A 23091-nucleotide genomic window follows, 5' to 3' on the forward strand; every position below is an offset into this window, starting at 1 on the left:
CCTTGGAATGTCTGTGTTTTAATAAACAAATCCTTGTTAAGAACTTTAATGGCTTGTGTCTCTTTCTGTCTCCCTCTGACTATTCACAGACCCTCAGATCTTGAAGTAGTCCACTAGTACAGGCTCCACTCCACATGGGCTGTTAATATCAATCAATGATGATGGCATTTGTTAAGCGCTTACTATGTGCAAAAGTGCTGTTCTAAGTGCTGGGGAGAATACAAGGTGATCATGTTGTCCTACGTGGGGCTCACAGTCTTAATGCCATTTTATAGATGAGGTAAGTGAGGCGCAGAGAAGTTAAGTGACTTGCCCAAAATCACACAGCTGACAAGCGGCAGAGCTGGGATTAGAACCCATGAACTCTGACTCCCAAGCCCGTGCTCTTTCCACTGAGCCACACTTCTTACTATAATGGTATTTATTGAGCAATTAGTATACACAGAGCACTCTACTACAGAGAAGCAGAGCAGCGTGGTTCAGTGGAAAGAGCCCGGGCTTGGGAGTCAGAGGTCGTGGGTTCTAATCCCAGCTCTGGCACATGTCTGCTGTGTGACCTTGGGCAAGTCATTTAAATTCTCTGCACCTCAGTTCCCTCATCTGTAAAATGGGGATGAAGCCTGTGAGCCCCACGTGGGACAACCTGATTACCTGGTATTCCCCCAGTGCTTAGAACAGTGCTTTGCACATAGTAAGCACTTAGCAAATGCCATTATTATTATTATTATTAAGTGCTTGGGAAGGTACAAGTTGAGTTAGTAAACACATTCCCTGCCCACCATGATCTCACAGTTTAAAGAGACAATGAGTTTACAGTCTAGGGAATCCTAATTATTATTTCCACATTTCAGAATGGTTGATTTGCATAAATCTTGCCGTGGTTAATCTAAAATGGGGTTTAAATTTGACCCAAGTCCTTTGCCTGAATGTATTACAAAACCACGTTCTAAGATCCTCCATTGATAGGGAGCACAAGATCATAATAATCCTTGTCCTAGATAAAGTAATATGAGAAAATTGGCAGGCAATTAATTTATGCCAGTTTATGACATTTTATTTCAGAGCATTTAATTGGGTCAGTGGCAATGCAGATTCATTGCATTAAGCAACTTGTAATATGTTTTTTGAAATGACTGTGAATTTGAACAATTGACACGGCTCATTTTTCAAAGCTAGATTCTCAACAATAAGGATATATAAAATTAGATTTTGTGTAAGATATCTAAAGACTATGTCAACATGAAATTTTCCCATTTTCAGCCATATCTGAAATGTTTTGTTTTCGGTCCATTTAGTAATTACCATCACCTCCTCAAAAACTTTGAGTGGTTACTCATTCTTCTCTGCCTCAAGCAGAAACTCCTGACTCTTGGATTTAAGGCATTCAGTCATCTCTCTCCCTCCTACTTTTCCACTCTCTTCTCCGGTTGCCTCGTTTCTATCTTTCCCATCTCTCACCTCATGCTCATCTCATTTTTCCTGCCTGGAAACATAAAATATATCAGACACCAGCACTCTCCAATCTTCAAAATCATTCGGAAATGTCATCTCCTCTATGAAGGCTTCCCAATTGTTCTTTTTACCTTGTTATATATCTTCCAGTTACCATTTCAGCACTTCTGCATCAATTACTTGTATAATGATTATACACTTGTATAATGGCAGTTACTTGTAGTACTTTGCACATATCAACTTACATACCCTGCTATTTAAGAACTGACAGCCCCATTTCTCATCCTTCCTCCTATCGGTCATTCATTTCAGTGTCTATCCCCCATGCTGGATTGCAAACTGGTTGAAAGCAGGGATTTTTTCTAGTAGTTCTAAGCTACTCTATTAAGTGCCCAATTCAGTTCTCTATGTAGTAACCAGTAATAAATACTATTTGATTGTTTGAGCCTTAGGCTATCTCTGTTGGCTAATTGACAAGATTATTAATAAAATTGACTCATTTATAGATATGATTTTTAATGAATTAAATATTTTTCTAGGAGACCTATATAAACACTTAACTCATGGTCCTTTGGGAACATAAAGTATTTTCTATTTTCTCTGATGTCTCCTGTGAAAAAAACTAAAATTGTGCATGCAGTGTTTTCAGGGCTGGCACAAATGGTGTACCAGCCCCAAGTAGGCGGACATTCTGTGGCCAGTGAGAAGGGAAGGAGAGAGGCATGGAGACTGGCAGTTGCAATGCCAGTTCGGTACATTTCCTCCTTTAACTCCCCCCCGCCCCCCGACACAAGGAAAAAGCCTGGGCAGCATTAGTTCCAGATTCCAATACCACTTTGGCCACTCTGGGTTCTTTCAAGAGAACAATATGTATTAGGAGCAGACATACCAAGAGTGGTAAATACCACTCTTCAAAACCACCCCAGCCTGGGTTCATGAAGTGCCAGTTCTCTGAAGTCATAAAGTCCATGTTGTTGCAGAGGAGATAGAAGCAGGAAGATCTCAGGTTCTCTGTCACTCTACCAGAGTCTCTTCTAGGACTCACCTAGTTTTGGGGAAGGAAGGATCCCCAAAATAGCAAATTCCCTCAATTTCACTCTGCACTAGTCTTAAATTGCCTACCACTATAATGGACTCGGAGAGTTTATTAATTATTCTTTCTAAAAGAATGATATATCCCTACAATTCATCCTGTTCAAATCTGATCCTTATTCCTGAATGGAATCTCTTTTTAACTATCATTCTTGAAATTTTCCTAAGTAGTCTCTGGACTTTATTTTTAGTCACTGCAGGGTTTCTACAGTTAAAATTTAAATGTGAAATAGAAAACATGATAGAAAGTATAACAGGTTCTGGTAACCAAGTGGAAGGCACTGCAGCTCATATCTTGGTAATTTTGGTCTTGTAGCATCTATTCTTTTAAAAATTAGAATACAAATGGAATCCCCTAATAAATAATGCATTGAGGTGGATTGTCTTCCTATAGTATCACACTGCATACGTATATTAATCTTTCTACAGACCAGTATGCTTTTAGTATTTTTGTCTCACAAATGAGCTAGCTCTAAGCATGTGTGCTATATTTCCAATAGGAGCAGACAGCTATATGCTATTTTCCCTTGAAAACATCTCTCTCATTCTCTCTCTCTTTCTCTCTCTCTTTCTCTCTCTCTCTCCAAGCACTGTCAATCTATCGGTTATATTTTCTTTTACGTATATGAAAAATGTAGCATTTATAATATACCTTTCCTTGCTACATAAAAGAAATGCCTAGGTGTACTCTGAAGTTTTTGAATCAGAGTCCTGGGCTTAGCTTTATGAGGGCAGAGTTTATCAAGGGATTACAGTGTTTTAACTAATCTTTCAATCATAGGACATTCTTTCCATTCCCATGATTACTATTTTTAGAAACAGTCTTTGACATGGAAACTTGCCCAGAGCTTTTTGTTAGTTTATGGTTACTATATCTATTGGTTCCCACTTATACCCACTATGGTTGACCCCTTCCAGGACATCAGATTAGTAATGTAAATTTTCTCCTTAGAGAAACCTTTTCATCCTTCTCCTATCAGATTGTGTTTTTCTCAATGTTCCATGGTCCTAAACTTAAATTTTCTATTCTTTGAATGTGAAAGGAACTGAAGTGAAAATTACAAGTGTATGGTTTATCCCAGGATCACATTTGAAACCCTTTTCATAGATAGGAGTTAAATTTGCAAGATACCTCTCTTCCAGACAATGGTTGTTTATACAGTTCTTTAAGGAACCATGCCCCTGCAATCTCAAAAGTACATTTCCAGTATATGCTCAGTACTTCCAAGGTATGCATACTAACTACCTGCTTTTTGACCAGAACATGAGTGAGCCAGTCTGGATATTGTGCTTCGTGGAGTCAAAAGAAATGGCTATGAGCATGATGTCGGACAAACGAAAAGTTCCATGTCAGCCAGGTGAATATCACTGCATCAGAGAAGCACCCGTGGCCCAAATGACAGGACTGGGAGTCAGGAGACCTGGATTCTAAACCTACCTCCATCACTTGCCTGGTGAAGACCTTGGGCAGAAACTCCTCACCCTCACCCTGGGCTTCAAGGCTGTCCATCCCCTCGCCCCCTCCTACCTCACCTCCCTTCTCTCCTTCTACAGCCCAGCCCGCACCCTCCGCTCCTCTGCCACTAACCCCCTCACCATGCCTCATTCTCACCTGTCCCGCCATCGACCCCCGGCCAACGTCATCCCCCGGGCCTGGAATGCCCTCCCTCTGCCCATCCGCCAAGCTAGCTCTCTTCCTCCCTTCAAGGCCCTACTGAGAGCTCACCTCCTCCAGGAGGCCTTCCCAGACTGAGCCTCTTCCTCCTCTCCCCCTCGTCCCCCTCTCCATCCTCCCCATCTTACCTCCTTCCCTTCCCCACAGCACCTGTATATATGTATATACATATATATTTGTACATATTTATTACTCTATTTATTTATTTATTTTACTTGTACATATCTATTCTATGTATTTTATTTTGTTAGTATGTTTGGTTTTGTTCTCTGTCTCCCCCTTCTAGACTGTGAGCCCACTGTTGGGTAGGGAGTGCCTCTATATGTTGCCAACTTGTACTTCCCAAGCGCTTAGTACAGTGCTCTGCACACAGTAAGCGCTCAATAAATACGATTGATTGATTGATTGGGCAATTCATTTAACAATTCTGTGCTTCAGTTTCCTCATCTATAAAACAGAGATTAAATACCTCTTCTCACTTCCCCTAGATTGGGAACACCATGTGGGAGAGGACTGTATCCAACCTGATTATCTTGATTCTACCTCAGCACTTAGTACAGTGTTTGGCTCATAGAAAGTGCTTCACAAACACAATTTTTTTAAGGTATTTAAGCCTTTACTATGTGCCAGGCGCTGGGATGGAAACAAACAAATCGGTTGGACAGAGTGCTTGTCCGACATAGGGCTCACAATCTCAATCCCCATTTTACAGATGAGGTAACCGAGGCATAGAGAAAAGAAATGACTTGCCCCAGATCACACAGCAGACAAGTGGCAGAGCTGGGCCTGGAACCCAGGTCCTTCTGACTCCAGGCCAATGCCCTTTCCACTAAACTACAATGCTTCTCATCCATTATTCTGTAGTAGCTCTTTTTGTTCTTCTTAGCACAGCCTTTTCTATTTCTGTTAGTTCCCTGGCTACTATCCCAAACCCCAGGCTTATAGTCTTGTCTCCATGTGTTCCTATTTCTAAATCTGGGGGAGGGGCAGGAGAAAGTGGAGGATGTTTCTAACTGCTTCCTGAGCAGTTTCTATAAGCCTTCCTACTGCTGCTGACCCCAAGTCTCAAGCCAGGACAGCAGCAGAATTTACAGTAATGATGCCAAAGGTCCAAGACAGGTGGTGGAAGGGGGCTGCTTATAGGAGTGGTTCTCCCCTCCTCCCACAACAGTCAACAGCTTCTTCTTCCAGCTCTCAAACCAGGACAGTAGCCATAATTGCAGCTGTGAGTGAAGGTGAGGGGCTTTGGAAGCAGAAGATCTCATGTTAGTGGCAGGAATGAAAGGGAGAGGGCTCACTGGCGTGGATCCTCCACTTTCCAGCAGGGTAGCAGAAGAAGAAAATCAGAGAGGAGACACAGGACATGTATAGCTATGGTGCAGGGCTAGTTCTCTGAAGATCAACAGGAAAGGGACAATTGTATAACTTCCTAAGATCCTAGAGTGCAAAATTCACTTCTCTGATGGATAACCACAGTTGAGCAATACAATGTGAGTTTCGTGAGGACCATAAATTGTATGATTTTTTTGGGCCTCAAAGATTGCATTTCATTTTATCTGCGAATAATGATTGCCAAACCCTGGGATGGGGCGTGGAAAAAGAGAAAGTACTCTGCTACTAACTAGCGTTAGGATGCTTTTTGTGGTGCGCTAATTCTGAAGCAGCAGTAGGAGTGTCTACAGCAAGGAGAGGTTTTCTTTTCACCTGCTCTCCTTTTTACTGCTTCCCTCTTATCTGGGCTCCTTTTAGTTTTTGTCGCCACAAAGACCCAAGACAGAGGCAGTTTAGCAGTGGCAGGAACCACTCCACTGCCTCTTTGCTACTACCAAATACCACCAAGGTGTTTGGCACTAGAAGCATCATCACCTAGTGGGAAAAATACAAGCCTCAGAATCAGAGGACCCGATTCTAATCCTGTTTCCACCACTTGTTTGTTCTGTAACTGCAGACAAGTCATTTAGCTTCTCTGTGGCTCAATCACCTCATCTCCAAAATGGGGATTAATACTGTGAGCCCTCTGTGGGACAGGAACTGTGCCTAACCCAATTATCTTGTATCTACCTCAGCGATTAGTACAGTGCCTGGCATGTTGGGTAGGGATTGTCTCTATCTGTTGCCAAATTATACTTTCCAAGTGTTTAGTACAGTGCTCTGCACACACTAAGTGTTCAATAAACATGACAATGAATAGTAAGTGCTTAACAAAAAACAAACAACAAAAAATGGTTACATGCCCTCCTGGTTAAAAATTCTGCTCAGAGATAAAAACCAGTTTGTTCTCTGATTCCACTGTGAATGGGACAAAAAGAACAAACAATTATGTTTCAGCAGGTTGTATTTGGTTTGGAAGAATTCTTTAATATTCTGCTCCTGAGATGCTGAAATGGAAGTGATTTCAGAGACTTCTTGAGGCACTTTGGAAAGGCATAAATGGTTCTTGCTCTCCTCTGGAGCAGAGAGTGTTCAGAAGTGATTTTTTTTTTTTTAAGAATCCTCCTAACAATGAAAGTCTTCAAACACCGTAGTTTGATACCTTGTACCTTTCAACCAAATTCTTGAGTCTTACAGTCTGGTTCTATGCATGCAGTAAGTGCTCAATAAATACCACTGATCAATTGACTGATTGGAAGAAGGGGCCTATTGGTCAGGTCTCCTTATGCAAATACATTTTGGAGAGAATTTTCTATTGGAATTATTCTTTTGTAACCAGGTTTGGCATAGGACCAAACAGATCTCTGGCAACACACACATGCGTGCAAACAACCACCCACGTCTGTGGGAATTGTCCCTGCAGCAAAATATTTTCAAGAGCTGGGTCCCAGAAGTCTCTCCTTAGAGCCAACCCAAGGAATGCAACCAAGCCAAATTGCTTAATGGTTGCCAGAAGCCTCATCTGTTGATGGTGTCAAAGGCAACATCTTGTGGCATCCTGTTTATTTCCTTACTGCTCCATGAATTCATTCATTCATTCAATTGTATTTACTGAGCACTTACTGTGTGCAGAGCACTGTACTAAGTGCTTGGGAAGTAGAAGTCAGAGACATATAGAGAAGGTCCCTACCCAACAACGGGCTCACAGTCTAGAAGGGGGAGACAGACAACAAAACAAAACATGTGGACAGGTGTCAAGTTGTCAGAATAAATAGAAATAAAGTTAGATGCACATCATTAACAAAATAAATAGAATAGTAAATATGTACAAGTAAAATAGAGTAATAAATCTGTACAAACATATATGCAGGTGCTGTGGGGAGGGGAAGGAGGTAGGGTGGGGGGGATGGGGAGGAGGAGAGGAAAAAGGGGGCTCAGTCTGGAAGGCCTCCTGGAGGAGGTGATCTCAGTAGGGTTTTGAAGGGAGGAAGAAAGCTAGCTTGGTGGATGTGCGGAGGGAGGGCATTCCAGGCCAGGGGGAGGACGTGGGCCAGGGATCGACGGCGGGACAGGCAAGAATGAGGTACAGTGAGGAGATTAGTGGCAAAGGAGCAGAGGGTGAGGGCTGGGCTGTAGAAGCAGAGAAGGGAGGTGAGGTAGGAGGGGGCAAGAGGATGGAGAGCCTTGAAGCTGAGTGAGGAGTTTTTGCTTGATGCATAGGTTCTGTTGCATGAACCTCCGTCAAAGCCAGAGTACAGATCACGGCTTTACCCTTGGCAGGCTCTCCAAAAACTGAAGGATCTTATCCTTGATGATTCAAGGTGCGTTCCAATGATGATCATCTTGGATGCTAAAGAGAAGAGCCATCTGAATACTTCAAGAAGGTAATGACTGAGCCTTAGAGCTTCTTCATGATAAGTAAAGATCCTTGCTTGGAGTTGGTCAGCAAAGGCCTGTGTCTTCTGTAGGTTGGAAATCATGATAGTTATGCATAATAACACTAGTAATGCATATTCCTGAGCATGATTGGCATATCAGCTTCGAGATTTCCGTAAGTCTCAGAAATTAAAAGATGGTGAGAACTGAAAGGAGAAATCCAGTCTAAATTGTAGAACTTTTTTGTGAAGTTTGTCTCCATTATATTAAAGTATCTTTTGAGCTCACTATGGCCAGGGAATGTGTCTACCAACTCTCCCAAGTGTTCTTCATGTAGTAAATATTCTATAAATACTATTGATCGAGTAATTGATTTTAATATAATCTTTCCAACTCACAAAAAAACATTTTTAAGACAGTGATATTCTGGATACTGATGACTGTTCACTGGGGACATGCACCTATGTAGACACACCATTCATTCATTCCTTCAATCGTATTTATTGAGCACATACTGTGTGCAGAGCACTGTACTAAGTGCTTGGGAAGTACAAGTCAGCAACATATAGAGACAGTCTCTACCCAATAACGGGCTCACAGTCTAGAAGGGGGAGACAGACAACAAAACAAAACATGTAGACAGATGTCAAAATCATCAGATTAAATAGAGTTATAGCTAGATGCACATCATTAATAAAATAGAGTAGTAAATATGTACAAGTAAAATAAATAGAGTAATAAATATGTACAAACATATGCAAGTGCTGTGGGGAGGGGAAGGAGGTGGGGGACAATGGTGAGGAGGAGAGGAAAAATCACCGTTGATTATGAACTTGATATGATTGATATGATATGATATGAACTTGATTATGAAGTTCTTCACAAAGTCAGCAGAGTTAATTGTCACCACTATTCCACTTTCCAATGGATGGCCAGGTTGACAAAGGAGTAGGAATCAGAATCAAATTTAATATGTCCTTAAAGAGACAGGCAAAGAGTGATCAGGCTTCATGACAGCTAACAGGTCCTAATATTCTAAATTGTCATAAGCCTGGACCTTCCATCCAGGGCTTATTTGCCTCCTCTGGCACATTCATGGATTGTACCAATAACCCAACTGAAATATCAAATGGTAAGCCAGTATCACCAAAGATGAGAATCAGTAACAGCTTGAAACAAATGCGCCCTCATAATTTAATTTTGGTGGTTAAAACATTGAAATATTTAATAAAATGTCCTATTCTCTGGATCAAGGAGAGAAAAAGGATTTAAAAATTCTGAAAAATCCCTAAGATCCAAGAACTTGGTTGAATTACTCATTAAGAGAGTTCCACACCAACACAATAGAGAAAGAGGTGGTTGGGATTAGGTCAAACACAAAATGCTCTTTAACAAGCAGGTTTGCTTGTTTTGGTTTAACCAGCAATTCATCCCAGGAATAGAGCAATTTGGAGATGGGAAGTTACAAAGGAGGAGTAAGTAGTTAAAAATTTTCTTTGCAAACCCCTCTCAGGCCAGGTGATTGAGCAAGAGGATCTAATTACTAATCTGTGGAACCTATTTGAACTATGAGGTAGAACCAATCACCTGAGGACTTGAGAAGAACAGGTATTAAAAGGAAAGACAAAGCTGGGACCTTTGAGATTGTAGGTAGGTCATCAAAACCCAGCTCATCACAGGCAAAGGATATAGAGCACAAGAGCTGCTTGGTAAAGAGCGGTGAGGTGTAGACCAACTGGGCAAGGATCCTGGTGAGAATGTAACAAGGGAAACCCCGTGGATTAGTAAGGGTTTATGGATTCTTAGGGCTAAGCTGTTCTGGTCAGATTTTGGCATAGGCTGTTTTAGAATTAGGAATCCTTTCTCTTTCCATAGCCTTCCTTGATTAAACCCTCACTTACTAACATAGTGAACTGTTCATTTGGTGGAAAGGGATAGGACCAAGTTTTAGGAGGACAAGATCCTTAGGGAGGGAAGAGAGTGAATGAGATGTGCTATGTAATGGTGAGTGACTATCAACCGTATTGTACTTTCCCAAGTACTTAGTACAGTGCTCTGCACAAAATAAGGTTTCAATAAATAAATAGATGGAGGATTACTTTTCTGTCTTCAGGTGACTGGTGGCGGTTAACAAAGGGGCCTTGCTCCAAAGGGGATTTCTACAGGAGATCTCCTCCTCTAAATGAGGGGAAAATAACAGGGGGTTTTGGAACTTTAGATTTGCTTGGGTAACCGAACCCTACACCAAAATAACTTCAAACTGTGGAAGTCCAAATGGTTGCAGGCACGTGTGGAGCACGGGATGTAGAAGGTGGTTTGATTCTTTCCCTCTGTAACAGAGTTCAGCAGGCTCATGTCCTAAATCCAGTCTTGCATAGCTGTTCTATGAACTCAACCTCCAAATCGCAACAGGGAAACTAGAAGTGTCAGAACATGATTCCAATCTTTGGAGAATCTTTTCAACTCAAAAGATGAGAGATTTTTCCAAAAAAAAGTGATGCAGAAGCTGTTGCAGAGGCCAAAATGTTCAAAGGAATTCCTCCCTTCAAGGTGATTTGGAAATGAAGGGTTGACCTGTGCTCCTACATCCATATAGAGGTGACCCAGAGAGAGTTCTTGGACCAAGGTAACCTTCAATACACTACAACAGCTGTTTCTAATGAAAATATCCAGATGAGTTCTTTATCTGTTACTTTATAATTCAAGCACATTAGTTCCAGGTATCTTTGGGAATGCAAGCGAATGCGAAGGAAATCATGTTCTAACATTTTTCTGGTAATATCATTTTACATAGAGATGTAATTGGGTCTCAGTGTCTAGTATCTGTTACACCTCTTTAAACTGGTGCACTGTTGGTTCTAAATAACCAACCAGCCATTTCTCATTCAAGAGCACCCACAGTTCTATATTCTGGTAAAAAGCTTAGCCACAGTGAACAGAGAGACATTATTTCATTTTTTCCATTCATTACACTGAGAACCTAAATATCAAATATAAAAACATATTTCCATATTCTTTCCTCCAATGCTGACATTCATTTCTGGCCTTTGCATTCGTCATTTCCATTGCATGTTTATGCAAGTGCTCAATATATAGAACACTTAGAGAATTTAAGAGAAATGGTGAATTGGCATATGTAGCTGCTTATTTTGTTGTTCTAAAGAAAGACTAGGATTTATTGAGCCTGGGTCTTCTCCAGGTGAGGGAAGAATGGGCTGTCAATACCCTCCCCCAGCCCCCCAGAGAATGGACTGAGTTCCATGGATTGAATTATAGGGTGAAAAGAGAATTTCACCCATTATGCTTGGACTGTGGAGTCCCAGCTGTCTTCATTCTTTAGTGGGGTATGACTGAGAGCAAACAGAGTTCAAGATGACAGGCGAATGCTCACAGCAATTCAACTGTGACTATTGTCACTATTACTGACAACCACCTCCTCTAAGCAGCGTCCTGGGGTTTCTATAAGAGAACCCCCTCCCAAAAAAGGAAAGGACTGACCCATCGTCCCAGTATAATTATCAATCCAAGAATGAAAAAACTCATCAAGTAGTCCACAACAAGACAGTTTACTGGTTCATATTTACCCTGGTGCAGGGACCAGTGGACTTGGGCCTGCAGAGCAAGACATTTCCCCCAGGCCTCTTTTAGTCCCTCCAACACTCCTTGTCCTATCTCCGGTTTCACTGTGAAGGTAGGTGTTGTCAGTCTGGGAGGTCTGGGGTGTTCCTGAAGTGAGGTGAATCTTAATAAAGGCCACGTTTGTGTCAGGTAGTATAACCCTCTAGGGCTGATAGTTTGGGAGAAGCTTTTCTGACCCTTAAATATTGTCAATATCAATTGTTTTCTTGGTGGTGATGGGATGATCTATTTTTTGTTGTAGCCCTACTCTCCTTTGTAACTGCTCTGATCCTGTCCTCCTTCTGTTTTCTATTTTCTATTGTGTGTCTCCTGGTACCTGCTTTCGTTTAACTCTTACCAAGTGCCAAGCACTGCACTAAGCAATGGTGTAGATACAAGATTAATCAGGTCAGGCACAGCACCACCCAATGTGGACTCCCAGTCTAAGTAAGAGGGAGAGCAAGTTTTTAATCTCAATTTTACAGAGAAGAAATTGAGGCACAGATCATGCAGCAGGGGTGGGGTTTAAACCCAGGTCCAGTGGCTCTCAGGCCTGTACTCTTTCTTCTGATCTAATGTGCACATTTTCAGTGATAGCAATGCAAATTCTGCAAATTAAACTGAAGTTTATCTAAAAGAATGAGCAAATAAGCCTCAGGTTGGAAAAAAGGGCCTTTCCATGATGTAATCATGATGTATTCACATTGTCATTTTTAGAAATATCTGACTAGATGTGTAAAGAATCTAAAGTTTTCCCCAGACATGTCTTTATCAAAAATGATATTGTCCTCTGCACTGAGCACTAATACTATTAAATCTGGGATGGCTAGTAATATGATGAATTCATTCTCCTTCAAGTTGAAATGAAAATGTTATTGTAAACCACGTGAACTCAACTTATGTAGATGAACAAGTAGAAGGATGGGCTTTCCCCCATCATTTCATAGAAGATCATATTGAATTCTGTTTGCAATTAGTTCCTTTGAAAAGACTTGGCAGTTAGGATACTGTTTCATTGAATTATCAACATACACAAGTTGAACTGCATCTTAAAAAAATAAAAGAGAATGTTAACTTGCCCTCAAGGGAAGTATTTGTCATGTATATATAGACTCTTATTCAAGATATGGAATTAGTCTAAGGTTTCAGGTGTGTTGGTTCAAAATTAATGTATCTGGCAGTTAGAGCATGAAATATGCAACAGTCAAGATAAGCAGACGTACTTCCAATCCCTTATTTTCTTAGCAGCACCCTATTCCCCTGAATTAGATAGAGGCTATATCATTTAAAAGATTCGTACCAATTGGACCTTTTCCTAGAAAATGAAATAATTTTAATTCTGACAATAGTTTAAGGCATAATAGGACTGACCAGAGTTCACTATAGTTCACTGAAATTTTTACATGGGAGACTGTGTCGGGTAGTTTATACAAGAAGACGTGCAAGTTATTAAACCACTTTACAGATTAGCAGAGCACCAAGAACTGACAATGGAGTCTAAAAAAAACTGAAGAAAACTAAGGCTTATTAAACCAGTCTGCACCTTGAGAACCCTAGTTACCGTTATCAGGACTATGATAACAGGGAAGCAGTGTGGCCTAGTGGAAAAAGCACAGTCCTAAGAGTCAGATGACCTGGGATCTAATTCTGGCTCTGCCACTTATCCTTTGTGTGACCTTGGGCAAACGATTTAATAATAATAATACCGATGGCATTTATTAAGCACTTACTATGTGCAAAGCACTATTGTAAGTACTGGGGAGGTTAGAAGGTGATCAGGTTGTCCACCAGTGGCTCACAGTCTTAATCCCCATTTTGCAGATGAGGTAACTGAGGCACAGAGAACTGAAGTGACTTGCCCAAAGTCACACAGCTGACAATTGGTGGAGGCAGGATTTGAACCCATGACCTCTGACTCCAAAGCCCGGGGTCTTTCCACTGAGCAACGCTTGTTTCTGTGTCTCATTTCCCTCATCTGTAAAAAGGTGATTAAATCCTATTCCCTCCTATTTAGACTATGAGCCCCTTGTGGGATAGGGACTGTGTCCAAACTGATTTTCTTGTATTTAGCCCATTGCTTAATACAAGCACATAACACTACATCAATAAGCTTTCAATACTATCCTGAATTCTGTAGTCACATTCCTAGGCATCTGGATCACTGTCTTTTTACGCCTATGTCCTTTTGTTTTATGCCTACTTAGCAGTTTAATTGTGGTTCTGATAATTAATAATGATCATCACCAACAATATCATCAACAACATCATCATCACCATCATTTGTATTCAGTGAGCACCTACTTTTTGAAATGTACTGTGCTGGGTATTCAGGGAGTATATACAGGGGAAAACTAAAATGAGATTTCCCCAAACCTTGAGAAGGAAGGTTAACATAAACTGATGAAAGAATGTTCCAAAGATTACTAAAGAATAAAAGTAGATATAAAATAAGAAATGTAAGAGGATAATGTGTCTACTAATTCTAAAATGAGGTACTCTCCCAAGCGCTTAGTATAGTATTCTGAACCTAGTAAGTGCTCTATAAATACCATTGATTGATTAATTGATTGATAAGCAACAAATAAATCCCAGTGCCACAGAATAAAGCTATGAATGAGTGGAAAGGCAGTTTCAGAAAGATGGGAGCCCTTAAACAAAGATTTTCTGCTACTTAGGCTATTCATTATCACAGATATACAAAATAATAAAAAAAGATTGAATTAGTAAATCCTGGGCCTTACAATAAATAGGGACTAAATATGTATAAAATATTACTAGATTACAACATAAAATAATGATAGAGGAAAAAATTTAGAATATAGTGTATCAATAACAATTAGTATATTTTGGAAACACAAGACATTCAGGCAAAGGTTTACTCAGCTGGACAGCTACAGCTGTATAATTATAAGATTAGGGGTAGTCTTGAACCAAATGCCCCAAATTTCTACTCTTACATGATACCTGCAAAATTTGATTTTAAAAATGAACTTTTTCATAGTATACTCCTAAAAAGTGAACTATATTCATTCAATCGTATTTATTGAGCGCTTACTGGGTGCATAGCACTGTACTAAGCACTTGGAAAGTACAACTCAACAACAGATAGAGAGAATCCCTACCCAACAACGGGCTCACAGTCTAGAGGCACATTTAATTTTTGGATGAACTGATGACATCAAGAATCCCGAGCTAATGCCAGGAGCGGGCTTATTGTGAGTCTTGCTCCATAAAGATATAGGCCCAATGCAGATTTTTCAACCAGTTCTTACAAAACTAATCATATAGTCATTCAGTTAATTAGTTAATTAGTTTCAGGATTCGGTTACTGACAAATTAACCTCTGTCTTAAGTCTGTCCTGCCACTTCTTATTTCCTTGGTTCTGGTCTCTGTGTTCTGTTGCAATAGAGAAGCAGCATAGCCTAGTAGAAAGAGTATGGGCCTGGAAGTAAGTGGATGTGGGTTCTAATCCTGGCTCCACCACTTGTCTGCTATGTGGCCTTGGGCAAGTCACATCACTTCTCTGTGCTTCAATTACTTCATCTATATAATGGGGATTAAGACAGTGTGCCCCATGAGGGACATGGACTGTGTCCAACCTGATTAATTTGTATCTATCCCACTGCTTAGTACAGTGCCTGGCTCAAAGTAAGACCTTAACAATACCATAAAAAAAAACAAGAAAACAATTCACATATGATTCTAGAATGGTCCTTCTCTTAAAGAGGTACTCTCCTGAAAACTTCCCAAAACGTCAGACGGTTCCATTAAGTGATGATAAGCACCCACTCCCTGTCGTTAGGTCCAGAGTTCAAAAGAAATTTCAATTCTCAGTTAATTCAGTTGTCTTTCTCTTGTGACTTTCTGGATAAAAAGGTTTCATGGGCTCTTAAAAACAGTTTAAATGGCATTTTAGACATGAATGGTTTTAAAAAGCATTTTGCTGACTTAGATGTAAGTTAATCAGGACCATATGGATTACATTTCCTTTGGAATTCTCTGGGGTTTCCAATACAGAAAAAGGTGTTTAATGATATGTGTGTTCAGTTTTGCCTAAATGAAGCATTTTAAATGCTGGTGCGATTTTCTGAAACCAAGAGATTCTCAGGCCTGTTCATTTTGCTTCATCACCTTGTCACTGTACTGCATGATACTTTATTTTATTTTTTTTACTTTTACTGGGTAATGATTTGTTTTGAGTAAATAGGAGATCCATTGATTAAATTCTTCGAGGCTACTATTACAAATGGTTGTATTGTTGTTTATTTTTAGAGGAAATATTATGTTAATATTCAAATTGTGCTCACTTTTTCGCTGGGTGGTCACTTTGTTTTTGTTCTTGCTTCTATTTGCCTTTGGCGAGGATGAATTCTGTTCTTGGATGGAATGTTATCAATATTAACAAATGAAATTATTAACAGCTTAAGGAAAAATGTATTTTAAAATCAATGAACACCATCACATCTTAATTTCAATTTTCAAGACACAATTTTAATTCACAGAGTCTTTTTCATGCTTTCCTTGACTTTGCCTGCCTCTCTTCATGTCTCTGACTTTCTGCCCAGCATTTCTAACTTCTTTTCCCTTCATTATAATAATAATAATTATGGTATTTGTTAAGCACTTACTGTGTGCCAGGCACTGTACTAAGCAATGGGGTGGATACAAGCATACTGGGTTGGACACAGTTCCTCTCCCAAATGGGGCTCACAGTCTCATTCCCCATTTTACAGATGAGGTAACTGAGGCCCAGAGACGTGAAGTGATTTGCCCAAGGATACACAGCAGACAAGTGGTGGAACAAGGGTTAGAATCCATGACCTTCTGACACCGAGGCCTGTGCTCTATCCACACCTTAGATCTTTGGCCCTAATATCTGGAAACCCAGCCTTGGAAGTGCTTCTCCCTGGAGTCATCTCTATCCCATTTTAAATACTAGAAAATGTGGAGATAAGAGTATCTGGATGTTCCTATAGCAGGAAAAGTAGGGGGACTTTTCCTGTTTTATCCTGGACAGTCTGATTTTATTTGCTCTTACTCCTAATACAAATGAGGTCCTTGGGTACCTTTCTCTCTGGTCTCCCTCTACCTCAGTTTCTGCCACCAGTTTCCATGGTTCAGAAGCAGTGTCTGGGTTCCCGTGGGCCTGGGAAAGGAACTAAAGGTTCTAGGGCAAGAGTGGGAATCAGAGGTCCCCTAAGAGAAATGCTGTAAGTTTGGGTGGCTTCAGACAGATTTCTGCAAAATGATCCTAATGATGTCATTTCATTATGCTGCGTGCCCAGCAACACAGTTGCGGTGCTTAGAACAGCGCTTGGCACATAGTAAGCGCTTAACAAATGCCATCATTATTATTAATGACATGTGTGCCTCTAGACTGTAAGCTCCTGTATTCATTCATTCATTCATTCATTCATTCAATCACATTTATTGAGTGTTTACTGTGTGCAGAGCACTGTACTAAGTGCTTGGAAAGTACAATTCGGCAACAGAGACAATTCCTGCCCAACAATGGACTCACAGTCTAGAAGGGGGAGACAGTCAACAAAACAAAACAAGTAAACAGGCACCAATAGCATTACAGTAAGCTTGTTGTGGGCAGGGAATGGGTCTGTCTATTGTTATATTATACTCTCTCAAGTGTTTAGTATGGTGCTCTGCACCCAGTAAGTGCTCAATAAATACAATTAAATGAAATATAATTAAATGCATTTGCATGTTAGGTAAGCACATGAACTCTCTTCTCCTAACCCTGCTCTGGAAAGTCAGTTTAAGCTGAAAATGATATTACAACATTCTGGCAATAAGTTCAGTCTCCTATTCCCCATATGAAACTAAAATGGTGGCCATACAGGTGAAGATCAACAGGTAGGATACTTACTTGATATTGCTTTACCCTGGTAGTGGTACTATTCTGCAACCCTGCCTCTATGGGTACTTACCAGAAGAGAGAGAGAGAGAGAGATTGTGTGTGTGTCTGTCTATGGGACAAGAGAGAAGTGAAATTGAGGGGGAATAAACTTGGAGAAGAGAGACAAAACACTGTGACAAGATCAAGGGAAAAGCAAGAGTTAAGGAGAATGAAAAAATGGACTGGGGTGGCTAGGATAGGAGAATTGCAGAGTACTCATAGTGAAAAGAGAAAAAGACAAAAACAGGCAAGGGGTAGAGTGACACCAAGAAATCCATTAATTTTTCACGGGTGACAGCTAGTTCCTAAATAATTCTATTAAAATTGTCTTTCAAGTGCGAACTATCATTTCATTCAGGACTTGCAATCCACATTTTAGATAGTCATGGTGTTGTTACTTTGTTATTAGCACATTTATTTATTTAACATATATGCATTTTTTTCAGTTGAATATATATTCATCTGCTCCCATCAGTGGTTTCCATCTAAGATTGAAGGTTCCTGGTAGATAGCGACCATGTCTTTTTATTGCAGGTTGAGTCACTTGTTACAGCAACACATGCAAATAGGACTCTAGGTGCATTTTAATGTTATTTGTCATGGCCCAGGTAATAATTTAAAATCCACACCATCTTTTAATCCTAAGGACAACAATTTATAGAGATAACAGTAGGCACCCAGAGAGATGCTAGTTGATGTTAAACTAAGAACATGCTTTTTCTGTAAGTTTCTATTTGAAACTTTTATTTTTCAAGCTTACCTTAGTCTTTTAAATCACAATTTACTGGTTCAAAGTTAAGAGGTTATAAAAAGCATACTAAGAAAACTTAAACATAAAGCAGCCTGGACATCCTATACCTTTTCCAAAAGAGCATTTTGATAAGTTATGTGTAAATGAATGGGAACCACATGTCTTAAATTACCCTGAACAAGAAAAAAAGGAAAAAACAAGCAATAGGAGAAAGTGCTTGCCTTCTGTCAAATTACTCCAAAGAATTTTGAGAATATTCCCAATTCTGAACCCCTCCAGCTTTACTCATCCATAGTTCCTTTGGATTTCTATTTCGAATCACTTCCTCTTGGCAACCCACAAATTTCTGAATTTCTACTCAATAATATCTCCAACTGGGTAGATGAACATTTTTCAGTCTCATAAATAAATTGGAAATCTACAAACATTAAAAATATATATTATGCTGCCATATTTCAGGTATTAATAAGAATATGTCACATACCATTAAATAAGCATTAGTATATTAGATTTTTCATATAAATTTTTTTAAACAGGAACTTTTAAGATTATTGTCTCTCATTCAATCAATCTGTGGTATTTATTGGGCAATTACCAAGTGCAGAGCATTTTACTAATTGTTAGGGAGAGTACAATACAACAGAATAGATAGATAATATATTCCTTGCCCAAAGAAGCTCAAATTCCCTGAATGAATTATTATGTACTGCAACGGTGCATACAATCAATATTCTTTTTGAAGTTTTTTATTATTAAAAAAACCCTTGTACTCTATCATCTTTAACAACTTTTGAACAGACCTTTATGTTGGTTTTCCTCTGTCCACCCCACATTAAGTATGTCCATATCCATTATTTATTTATATTAATGTCTGTCTCTCCCTTTAGACTGTAAGCTCCTTGTGGGCAGGGAATGTGTTAATCGACTCTTATATGGTACTCTCTCAAGTGATAAGTACAATGCACTTACTCTGCTCAGTTAGTACAACTGATTGTTTGATTGATTGATTGTTTAGACTCCTTGTACATCTTGTAAATCTACCAGAAGCTAGGATAAGCATTCTGGTCCTCACATATCTTCCTGCCAACCAGTTCTCATTGAAATGTAGCTATGGCATAAAGACAGGAAATTTGTAGGAATGTGACATCCAAAGTACCTTTTTCCCTAAAAGGAATGTAAGCTCGTCTCCCTAGGAAGAGTCCCATTTCCCACTGTCTGTCAGTCAGTCAATCAATCACATTTATTGAGCACTTACTGTGTGCAGAGCACTGTACTAAGCACTTGGGAGAGTACAATACAACAATGAATGGACACATTCCCTGCCCACAATGATCTTACAATCTACCTTACAGTTTAAACAATGTCAGGCATTAATATAAATAAACTGCATTTATGTATATAAATGCGGTGGAACTGCATAAATCATTTTATCAACCTATTTCTACCTATTTCAACCTATTGGTCATGGGTTCTAATCCCAGTTTCACCACTTGTCTGCTGTGGGACCTGGGGCAAGCCACTTAACTTCTCTGTGCCTCAGTTCCCTCATCTATAAAATGAGGATTAAGACTGTGAGCCCCACATGGGACAAACTACTTACCTTGTGTACAAACTTACACAAACTATATACCTCAGTGCTTACTACTTACAAACTATATACCTCAGTGCTTAAAAAATGCCATAATAATAATAATTAATAATAATAATTTCAGCATCTCTGAAACTCCACAGACACACATCCTCCAAGAGGGCTTCCCTAACTAAGATTTCCTTTCCTCTTCTCCCACTCCTTTCTGTGCCACCTTTATTTGCTCCCTTTATTCATCTTCCCTACCATCCCCACAGCACTTTTGTACATATCTGTAATTTTATTTATTTATATTAATGTCTGTCTCTCCCTCTAGACTGTAAGGTCACTGTGGGCAGGGAATACGTCTATTGTATTGTTATAGTGTACTTGCCCCAGTGCTTAGTACAGTGCTCTGTTCACAGTAAGTGCTCAATAAATAGGATTGACCGAATGAAAGTGTGCAGGTAATGCTGAATGGAGAGGGAGTAGGGAACCTGAGGGCTAGATTGGGAAAGGCTTCTTGGAGGAGATATGATTTTAATAAGGCTTTGAAGATGGGAAGAATGGTAGTCTGTCATATATGAGGTAAGAGTTTTCTTATTTTTATAAGGCTATGGAACAATCAGAACAATAGGCAGTTTTTTTTAAATAAGCAGAAATATTTAAACATAATTTAGAAGTGAATAAAGCATGAATATTAGATTTATTAAGACCCCATCAATTTTACAAGTTCAGTCATTTTTAGGACACTTAAAATATCTTAAGTGAAACTGTTTCACAACTTACAGAAACTTTAGAGACAAAGGAATCTGCTTTGGACTACAAAAAATGGAATTGAATTTGACCAAAGGTCACTGATCTCTGAAGATGACTTCCATTGCTTTAATACCAAGAATTATGGCACCTAGAGACACAATCGTTCATCTCGAAGAGTAATTTGAAATTTAATTTATATCATTTTAAAATAGGACAAGTCCAGACTTCTTCGATCAATGTAGATGTCAGCTCATAACACATTTAATGGAAAAATGGAGGGAGATATAACCACAGAGTCAGAGTCACCTACATACAAATTGTATTCTTCATGTTAAACTCTATTTTTTTTCTGTAGGGCAAATCAAATGACAACATCCACAGAAACAGCCTGAAACCTGTTTTAAGAGGTGAAACATGATATTGCACAAATAAATACAGCTATCCTGAAAAACATGTGTAGAGCATGCCTCTTGCTGCTTAGATGCATTTGTTATCACCCCTGCTACAGCACTTGTAGCACAACAGAATCCCCTAAGGGAACAGGACACCTCTTCCAGGAGAGTGTCAATATCTTCAAAATCCCTTTCTTTAAAGTCACTGATACAACAATGATCCATGTCTGTTCAAAATCATGAAGAAATTAAAAGCTTAGAGCATGTAGGAGTTATTGGAGGTAGAAAAAATATTTTAATCAATTAGTTCTAGCAGGAAAATATAGCAAATATATCCGTAGCTTTAATCAATGGAGTTGGAGCTGTCACATGTTTTGCTTTAATGGCTATTAAATTATTTTATATGACCTATTCCATAGTTTCTGTAATGGACCCTCCATGGGATAAAATTGACTATAATATAAATGATCAACTTTAAAATCTTTATGTTTTATCTTTAAAAGATTGAGCAAAAGTGTGTATAAACCCAGAACAACTTTAACCTTTAAACTATGTTCCTCTCCCCTACTATTTAGAGCTGAGGAAATCAGTGGCAGTTGGCAGAGCCTAAATTCTACTGTGTTTGACATTTTAAATATCTGCTGGCAATTTCCTCCAGGTGATGTCAGTGGTTTGTACTAAACAGAACATTTATTCTCCCTTTGGAATATATCATTTTCAGAGTGTGGTGCCCTTTCAATATCAAGTGCACCTGAAGTTTTCAATAAAAGAATGTCTGAAATCTTAGGAGGAAGCTATGCCTTTGCCTCATAGATGACTTTATGGTGTGAGAAACAAACTGAGACAAACGTAGGGTATGTTTTGAATCATTGGAGAATTTTAGAAAAAAGCCTGAAACCTATGAGGAAGACAGTGGCAAGGAATCAACCTTTAAGATATGTCAATATGATAAAATGGCATAGGTAGTGATTGTGGTGAAAATGCATAGACACTTAAATGTGACACAGGCCAAGCCTATTTGGAGGGTAATCTAATGCTTATGGTTTTTAATATGTTCAGATGTTTGTGCGTACAATCTGAATTGTAGCAGTAGAAAATTCTGGCATCACCAGACCCTGAAACAAATTCAAAATCTGAAAATGTATTTGCACATTCTCAGTCTCCAACTTACTGCCTGATTTAAAGCATTTTTCTAATAATGCGATTCAATAAGTACAGTGCTTGGCACATAGCGCTTAACAAATACCATAATTATTAATGGCGTACTTGGAATGAAACTATGGTGTCTACGCAGCTAATGAAAGAAACCACTCTTACTTGAGCCAGTTCCTGTTCGGGACTTTGGATAGTGAATAAGAACTGGGAAGAGAGATTGAAAGAGAAATAAAACATTAAGAAGGAGCTTTTTGTGAAGAAATACCGGCAATAAGCTCCTCAGACAGAAGTTTAGGAAAATCCTCTATCAGAAGTGACCTTGGAACGGAAAGATAAAGGCCCAGACAGGGAGATTATTATAACAGTTAAACAAACATTTAACATCCCTTAAGAAGAGAAAGCCATAAGACAGGGAGGAACCTAAAATAAGGGAACAAGTTGACTTTAGGGGCAGAATTTTACTTTATTTTATAATAATAATAATAATTATGGTATTTAAGTACTTACTAACTTCCAGGTACAGTACTAAACACTGGGGTGGTTACAAACAAAGCAGGTTGAACAGAGTCCCTGTTCCACATGGGACTCACGGTCTTAATCTCCATTTTACAGATGAGGTAACTAAGGCTCGTAGTCGTTAAGCGACTTGTCCAGGGTCACACAGCAGACAAGAGGTGGAGCCGGAATTAGAACCCAGGTCCTTCAGACTCCCAGGCCTGTGCTCTACCCACTAAGAAACATTGCTTCTGTATTTTATGTTCCTTGGACCTATTGCTGCTTGTTATCTACTATCCGCTAAAATTAATGGTGGCCTTTCTGATTCTGTATTCTATACCTTTGCCTCTCTGTTCATAATTGGTTAGCAAAATGCAGACACAGGAGAATTTAGTGACAGCTGTAATTTCAGTTGTGGATAAAAATATCTGTCCATTCGTTGTTTCAAGCGGAAGCGCTAGACCATCAGTTTTAAT

The sequence above is a fragment of the Tachyglossus aculeatus genome, chromosome 14, assembly GCF_015852505.1.
Source record: "Tachyglossus aculeatus isolate mTacAcu1 chromosome 14, mTacAcu1.pri, whole genome shotgun sequence".
Classification (NCBI taxonomy): Eukaryota; Metazoa; Chordata; class Mammalia; order Monotremata; family Tachyglossidae; genus Tachyglossus; species Tachyglossus aculeatus.